The following is a 9,056-nucleotide window of genomic DNA, read 5'->3' as shown; positions in this document are numbered from 1 at the left end:
AAGAAGGAGCTAGGTTTACAAACAGATATCTCCTCCAGATCCAAAAAAGATTGTTTTGCATTAATGCAATACTGTTGAAAAATGAGCACTTTTCTCTTTTAAATGAAAATAACAAGTAAGAGTTATTTGAAAGGATATTAAAGCTAAGAAGTGCATGTTTCAAGAGACTGTAAGCAATGTCACTTGTGGCTGTCAGACGCCTTAAATATCTGTGATTAGGCTTGAACATGAGGAATGACAAGTGTGGCTTTTTAAAAGAAAAATTCAGTGGTTTTTCTTTTCAGCACTGAAAAGATAGGATCCAGTACTTCGGCATTGAACAAGAGCTATTTTTCTGTGTGCCTGGTTGAAAGGAAGAGTGAATGAAGAGAGAATGACAAGTTCAAACCCCAGATCCTTCTGTTAGCTTACTCAGGTGGAAAGAAGAACAATTATTATGAAGAAGAGGAAAGTTACAAGTATATCAGATTGCAAATAACACAAAAGATTATCCTCTAATGACAGATAGCAAAGTCAACGTACCAATGTTTTCTGGAAACATTATGTTTTAATTTTATGTGGCAGATGCTTCCAGAGAATATCAAAAACACTTTCAGTTGCTTCTTTAGTAGCTATAAAAGTAACATCTAATCACAGAGAGATTGAGCTAACCATGTTAAAAAACCACAAGCTTGACCTGTGTTTAGTTTCAGATTGTGCTCTTTGCATAAAGCAAATATGAAGACTTTTTATGTAGAATAATTCTTAGTTTTGTTAGTGTTTCCCTGCTTTATTCAAGCTGGGACATACTCTCCAAAGTAGCTTATGCTTAAACTAGTTCTGATCACAGCCTAGATGTTGGGATAGGCTCTGATTTGCTGCATAAGTAAAACCTGTTCAGAGTCAGTAGGCATGTACAGCTTTCTTGTAGCTTCCTTTAATAACCTGTTTATACTGCTCAAGCCAAATGCAAAGGAGCATCAGAAGTCATAGTCATTTGTTGTAATTGCAGGTGGCAGAAGCTGAAAGACAAGGAAGTGGTCAGGAGAGAATGAGGCATGTAGTGATGTGGCCCTGCAAAACTGCCATTGATGAAAATGCATCACAGGGCTCAGTAACCACAGTGTGCCCTTGGGCTCTCCAGCTGTCCTACACCAAGGTGGTCTATCCAGCTTTTCCTTAGCCACAGCTCTGTATCTGCTGCCACTGTAAGGACAGCAGTGTGCCCTTGTGGCCCAGAAGCCCAAAGGAATCCTGGGAGGCATCAGGAAGAGGATTTCCAGCAGGTGGAGAGAGGTGATTCTGTTCTTCTTCTCAGTTCTGGTGAGGCAGCATCTGTGGTAATATTATCCAGGTCTGGGCTCCTCAGCACAAGAGACACGTGGAGCTCCTGGAGCAGGTCCAGCAGAGGGCTACAAAGATCATTAAGGGACTGGAGCATCTCTGTTTCAAGGAAAGGCTGTGGGAGCTGGATCTCTTCAGCCTCAAGAAGAGATGACTGAGAGGGAACCTCACCAATGTCTGGTCAGTGTCTGAAGGGAGGGTGCAGAGAGAATGCAGCCAGGCTGTTCTCAGGGGTGCTGAGCACTAGGATAAGAGGTGACGGGCAGAAACTGCTGCACAGGAAATTCCACCTGAACATGAGCAAGAACTTCATGTTGCAGTGACTAAGCACTAAAACAGATTGTCCAGAGGCTGTGGAGTCTCTCTCACTGGAGATATTCAAGAGCTGTCTGGTTGCAATTCTGTGAGGTATGCTCTAGGATGACCCTTCCAACCTTTCCCATTATGTGATTCTGTGTTTCTGTGAAAGAAAACCTAAACCTACCCCTTTAAGTACCTAGAACCAGGACAGCATCCCCTTGGAAGGACGTGCCTTAGTGTTCCCATCTATTTCAGAGAAATAAAACAGGTGTCTTCTGCAGGAAATTCCAGGCAGATGAGAAAAATATATTGAAGACAGGTAAACAATACATTATTCTTCTTTAAGCATTTGGTAGCATAGAATATCATAAACTCTTCAGAATTTCCATGGACACAGGCACCATGAGGCCACAGATGAAAACAACTCCTTCCCAATCAAATTTTGCAACAAATGGTCTCAGCTGAAAAAGGAACTAAAGAGCTCATGGCAAAACACAAAACATTTGGTCTTCATAAATGTATATTTTAACATGGGTGCAACCTGGAAAACTGTATGTCACAAACAAGTGATGTACACATGAAAGATGGTTGATATTATTACTGCAACTATTTTTTGGCTCTGCAGAAGCAATCTTGCCATTTTCTGTATTTTTCACGTGTGTTAGCAGCATGAGCATTGCAAGAATTTTATTCTGAATTGATTAGCGTTATTAAATATCTCAGTTTGCATGGTATCTTATACTGGTCAGTCTGCCACAGACACCTCTGCATACATTACACTAGGTTTTATCTCAATTTTTGCCCTTCAGAATGCAACAAAACCCCCAAACAATATTTATTCAAGTTAGAGAAATAATGATCTGTCTTTTAACAATTTTCTTTTTAACCGTTATTTTCATCCTAACAGAGCAAACTTGGCTAAAATTAATTATAAAGATGATGGTTTTATAATCCTCATGTCTGTGCTAACCTTAGCTCAGCACAACAATATATAAAGCTAAAAGGTTGAATATAGTATTTAAGATCAGGATAAAAAACAAGATATATAAAACTGGAAGGTTACTTGGGTCTATTTTGCTAGTATTTACTATGTGAAAAATATTTATCCTAAATATTTCATTTGACTAATGTGAAAAGATAGATGTACAAGAAGGTACACAAGCTACTCAAATGTGCTTAAAAATTTAGTAGCAATGGGGTTAATTTCTATAGGAAGCTTGTAAGGAAATGAAAGATTATTTGTTTTAAAATTGCTGCATAAATGCTATCTGTTATTTGATATCAAATCTCTGAGATACTTTATAAATTTCTAATGTCTTCTTCAAAGAGTTACTATCTTCTAGTAGCCTAGATCAAAGGGTCTACATTTGACTGTAAAACTGGGGAAATATAAACTATTGGTTTCCTCATTGAATCCCAAACTTTTTGCTTTTTCTGCAACCTTTCAGTCATTATCAAGTTCTGAAAGCAGAAAAATGAGCTGGCTTGCTTCAGGCTGTAGCAGGAGAGAATGACAGCTCTTTCCAACAACTGTCCTCCAGTCTGAGAGGGCATATCACTCATGAACCACCCACATGCATTAGTTTCAGTTTAGTCATCTAAATATTTCTGTGTCTTTAGCATGCATCTTTAACTTTACTCTTACTGCTTAATTTGTAATTAAAGCATTTGCTTCCAATATTGAAGTAAATATCATCATCTTGCTGAAAAAAAAGCTTGCTGATATCAAGGTGGGACAGCAGAAAGGGGGTAGGAGCATGAAGTAAGGCTGGGAAGACCACAGAAAATCTTGCAAAGGTGAAGAAGATATGAAAGGGATATGATAAAAATCTATTGCCTTTTTCTTTTCTAGAAAATTCACAGAGTGGATGGGAGACAGGACCAGGATAGTGACAGACATGTCTGGGCACCAGCACTTTCCTTATCAGCCTGTGCAGTGAATTCTCTGAAGAAGCAGGGGAAGTTGATCAGGGCTCCCCATCTTACCTAATCTGTCATTGTTACAGGGAAAGGACCATCAGGGGAGAAGATGAGCTTTACTGAGGGTATGTGTGACCTTTGCTTTACTAAAACCAAGTTACAGCAGCAAAGTTGTAGAGATCCCTGGAAGATCTATGTCTCCACCTATGGATAGACAGGTGATAAGTAACTGTGTTAACTACAACTCTCTGGTCTTTAGTACTTGATGTTTCTGTATGCACTGGGGAAGCTAGTGACCTGTACAGACTAATTTAGCACCTCTAGAAGGTGATTATTTTACTCCAAGAAATTTTATGTTAGGAACGTGCTGATCCATTTCAGGATGTTCTTAAGCACAGATCAGGAGCTGAGCATCAGACTCCTCCTAGCAGCTGAGACTACTGTGGCCTTGTTGCTTGGTTATTTGTTAGAACCTACTTTTTAAAGGTAATTGAAATGTTTTCCTACCTTAGATTATGTGGGATCTGATTCAAAACCCAGACAGGTTACAGAGGTCATAGTGAAATGCAGTGATTTGTGTTTTGTTCTCTCCAAATCTTACCCCAGGATGGTGATGAACACCACCAGTTCCCATTAAATCTGACACAACCACAGTGGCAGCCGAGCTCTCTCAGCTGAGAATTGTCCCTCTTAATGCAGATGAATGGTAAATTCATGAATAGTAACATAATGTCCATAAAATCTGTAGTATTTGGCAAAATGGCAAATATGACCTTTTGAAATAATGTCTTCTTTCCTGAAGTGGCTTTAGTCTTTGTGGCACTATTTGACAGTCTAGTAGTAAAAAGTCTTACTAATTTCCCTGCAAAAAAAAAAGATATCCAGGAAGAGTTTTAATGCATTTTGACACAGAAACATTTACTGCCTGTATACCTTCATCAGTTACATATGTTAAATATAGTATTTATGAAGAGGATAAGAAACAAAATATATTAAAAAGTAACTGAAAATTACTTATGCTGCCTTTTTGCAATTAATCTCCGGTGTAAATCTGGAATGAGATCTTTGGAAATTTAAACATGAAAACCTGAAATATAAGATTAATAACCTGAAATTGTGTACTGTTCTTGAATTGTAAGTAGAAATTTTGTACCTTTAAATCTAATTAATTCCATTCAAATTCTGCTTGCATATGTGATGAATGTGCCACAGGACAGTATTAAGAAAAAATAAATGGATTAACACATGCTGCAGTTCTTGCCACACAATGTCAGATTTGCTGTAAAAGCTTTAGGTATGGGGGGATTATAACTAAGGAATAAAGTTTAGATTTCCCTTCAAAAAGAAATAATCACAATATATTTTTAATTAATTTTAAATTATTTTTAAATTTTGAAATAAGTAACATCTTTAAAGCAGTGGAATACTTGAAATAAAAAATATAATATTAATAATTATTGTAATCAAAAAAGAAGACAACAAAAAGAGAGACAGGAATAAAACTTAAGGAAGAGAAATAATGCACTCTATAATTGCTCACCGCTGCAGCTGACTGCTGCCCAACCCAGCCCTAAGCATTCATTAGACCCTCCAGCCCAGCTCCTGCCCAGTTTATATCCTGGGCATGGTGTGGAATATCCCTTCAGCCAGTTTGGTCCAGCTGTCCTGGCTGTGTTCTCTCACAGCCTCTTTTGCACCTCCCCTCAGGCAGAGAACTGGAAACTGAGAAGTCCTTGAAGAAGTATGAGCACTGCTGAGAAACAGCTAAACATCTGTGTGTTAGCAACATTATTCTCATGCTAAATCCAAAAAACAGCATTGTACCAGCTATTAAGAAAAAAAAATCAGCCTTATCCCTGTTGAGAGCAGGACATCTGAACATGTCAGAGATTTAACCAATATTCAGGAATCAAGAAAAGGAAAAAAAAATCACAGTTTCGTTCTGATTTTCAAGGATTTAGTCCTGTGTTTTTCTTGGGGCTAAAATCACAGAATCACAAGAAATGGCTGTACTGAGTTCCATGAAGTTTTGTATTAACTTTTACAGTTATTTTTGTCTGCAAGTCAGCACCCATATGGTCTGCATCTTTTATTATGCCATTAGTTTTGTTCTCTTGGGCAGTTGACTCAAAAAGAATGTTATTTGGGGTAAGCCTATATAACAGATAAGGTTATGCCATCACTTGCTCAGAATGCTGTATGATAATATACACCTAAGTAAAGATGAGTCAACAGTTTAGAACAAGAAACATTCATGAGTAGGCATATTAAATACAGTGCCCATAGGAGGGGAAAAAAGTGAAATTCTTTGTGCTCTCTCTTCTATATAGATTGCCTTTGCAAGGTGAAAAAAATATGCCTTTTCTTTGAACTCAGTAAATGCCCTCTGGGTCAGTTATCAAAAGGGAAGGGGGCTTCTGTACAGTCATCTTACCAAAGGAATTACAGAGCCCTTCAAGGAGATGACATGCTTCTGGGGACCGGAACGCCCACATCAATAATATTAAATAGCACTTGCTATTAAAGGGAATCCTGTTACAAATGAATCTCTGATCTAAAACTCAGATTCCATCTAATCTTTTAGTTGGCTTCATTCCTTTGAGACAGTCTTGAATAGAAGCATTAGGTTTGCTCAAGCTGTATAGCATGTATTTAATGTCAGCAACCACAAAGAGGTTTTTGCTCAAGGTCTTAGAAAAGGATCTGGAATTTCAGATATTCTTTTGGAACTTTTTCAAATCTGTTGTTTTATAGTACTATGAAGCATTCTCTTTTTTCTCTACAAAAATAAAAAATCTTTTCTGCAGCTGTTCTTAGAGCCCCATTTTACACCCACTCTTTCAAATCACTAATAACCTGTAACTAAATGCCTGTCATGTCCTATCCTTCATCAGCAAGAGAGTTTTATGCATGGATGTGTGCACTCTCACAGACAGAGTCACCAAAAAGGAATGCTGGAACTGATGTAAAGTGATCATCTGATCCTCCACCCACATGCTTACTGATATGTATAATATGTGTGTTTTCATGTGCACTGTATTGATGATGTATGTTATCCATGTGCAAGAATAAGTAGTCAGCCATTTGGCAGCTAATTAGTAAACAAATATTCTGCTCAATATTTTGTTCAGGAATCTTACCTGCTGGAATAAATTTTCTGACAGATATGAAATAAAAAGCCAGCCAAGTGTTCAAGAAACCTGTCAGTTAAATAAGAGAAAACATCAGCTCTTGAACATTTCCTCCTTACCTTGTGTTTCTCTTTATAACTGAAATTGCTTTTATGAGAATGCCTAAAGCAATTTCTGTGCTTTGTGTTGGTGAAGAATAACACCTCTCATAGGGAATAGTGTGGGTTTGTTTTCTGATTAAGTAATAAAAGGAATCCCATTGTGCATTCTTTTCTCTGCATAGTTTATTCTCCTAAGACATTAAAAAGCAGGAGACACTTCGGTTCTCCCAGCTGATCATCACAATGAAACTGTGAGATGAAAAGTGATCTGAATTATACTTTTCAATTTAAAAACTGAGCACATATTTCCAAACATGTATGCTAACATCCACTCAGTCACCTATTTTTAGGATTCTATCAAGTCATTCCAATGAGGAGATTTTTAGTAAAATCCCTATCAGGAGAATCGCTTGGAGAAAGAAACTCCAAAACCAGAATAGGCTCTAGACTCTATCATCAAAGTCAATCATACTTAAACTCAACTTCAAACTTTTCACCCTGTTATCTGCAGAGTGTTGCCAACAATGCTTGGAGAGGAGCGTTCTCCAGTGTAGCTGCCAGGTAAAAACACATTGTACTTTCTGTAAAACTCTGCCCATGTAACTCTGCAGCTGTTATTGCTGTCTCAGGAAAGTTGTGTGACTGCGGTTGAGGGATGTAAACAATGCAGGCAAAGGTGACAGGTAAAGTGTCTCTATGCAGTTCTCAGAGGGAGGAAGGAAGGACTCAGAGACATTTCTATGCTATCAAAAGATTCAAAAGTCCTATTTCAACAGACAACTTAAAAAAAACTAAGGACTGTCTATACAAAATCTCCTTAAACAAACTATTTTCCCATTGCAGGCAAAGAACAGGCAGAAGTGTGGAATATATGTTGAACAAAGAAAACATTCCCTGAGGGAAATTTCTCACGTAAAACACCAGCATACATATCTGCCTTGTCTCCCGCTTAACAGGATGGATAGCCGACCCCATACACTGAAAAGACGTGTTCTCTTGTCATCCTTTCCCCCAAGCCCCGGGAGCAGCGGGCGGTCCCGCGGGGACGGGGGTGGCACTCTCCAGGGTCCTGGACTGAAGGCTCGGCAGCGCTGTTGACTGGGCTGGGTCAGGATCATGGAACAAGACCACCCCTCTGATTTCTACACAGATGACAGCAGAAAGTATGAGGCTTTCACCCAGAGCCCTCAACACTGTTTCTGTTTCTCTCTTTAGTAAGCAGAATTATTAATTTAGGGGAGCATATGGCTTATTTCTAATCTGTTGTACATTAACACTTGGGAACGGGCTCTCTTGCCACACACACACAAAAAAAGCTTTATGAGATATGAATTGCACATAAGGAAAACTAGCTAAAGAAACTGAAACAAATGAGAACAGACAAAGCAGTGGATCTGTTCTGCAAATCTGTGAAATGGGAGTTCAAACTACAATTGGACAATTTAACAAAGAAAACAAGGTCGCCCTCTTTCTGAATGAGGAAGTGAGCAGGGATTTGGATGTAATGTACTAATGTTCACCCCTGCACACCAAATGGGAGACTTTCATTTGAACATATTTCTTCTTTATTCAACAAAATAAATTAACCAGAAGAACTAATATCTGGCATATACCAAGGCAGATGAGCTCTTTCTCATGTGACTGGTGACTGTGGATGTAAAATTGAACTGTGGAGAAATCAATGGCTTCTGCTCTGAAAATGAGCTAAAACCTGCAAAAAAAGAGTTGGACTATTAAACAAAATAGCTACCAAAATTATGCCAGGAAAGATGTGAGTGTACAAGATGCACTCTTTCTATTGCAATTTGGTTGTGTGCCACATTAATTCCCAAAGGCAATACCTTTTCTCATTTTCTGAATAAAATTCTGTGTCCAGTGTACTGTGCCCCATCTCCTCTTCTGGTGATCTCTGCTGCCATCAACTTTGCTTAAGCTGATCTTGGTTTTCAAGGAAAGGAATGTTTTTAAAGTATGAATTTTATAGGTTGATGATGGAAAGTAGAAGGTGGAGCTGAGTTTTGGGGTGAATATTTATATATATAACTCTACTTTTTTAGACCTTACTACCTTTTTTTACATATAGAAGGTAAATTCTCCAGCTTCTTCTAGGCTAGTGTTTCTGACAAGAAAGACAAATTTAAATATCTGAAAGGCCTCTCTAGCATTGGAAATAAAAAGAAATGCTATTCCAAGGATCTTTGAGCTTGGAATCTCGTTTTCCTAAAAATGTTATTCTCTCCTCTCTCCCATCAGTGGTTCTTTGAGGAATATGAGTTCCCAA

General features: G+C 38.2%; 1 long non-coding RNA gene across 1 annotated transcript; it reads left to right on the top strand.

The window, feature by feature from the left end:
• Window positions 1-1,194: 1,194 nt before the first annotated feature.
• On the top strand, window positions 1,195-8,659 carry LOC115484952 (uncharacterized). Its single transcript, XR_003945671.2, has 3 exons — window positions 1,195-1,275; window positions 3,476-3,668; window positions 7,619-8,659. It is a non-coding gene; the product is annotated as an uncharacterized LOC115484952 (long non-coding RNA).
• The last annotated feature ends 397 nt before the right edge of the window (window positions 8,660-9,056 follow it).

This window comes from Serinus canaria, chromosome 2, assembly GCF_022539315.1.
Source record: "Serinus canaria isolate serCan28SL12 chromosome 2, serCan2020, whole genome shotgun sequence".
Lineage (NCBI taxonomy): Eukaryota > Metazoa > Chordata > Aves > Passeriformes > Fringillidae > Serinus > Serinus canaria.
This window is presented reverse-complemented; position numbering and strand designations above follow the sequence as displayed.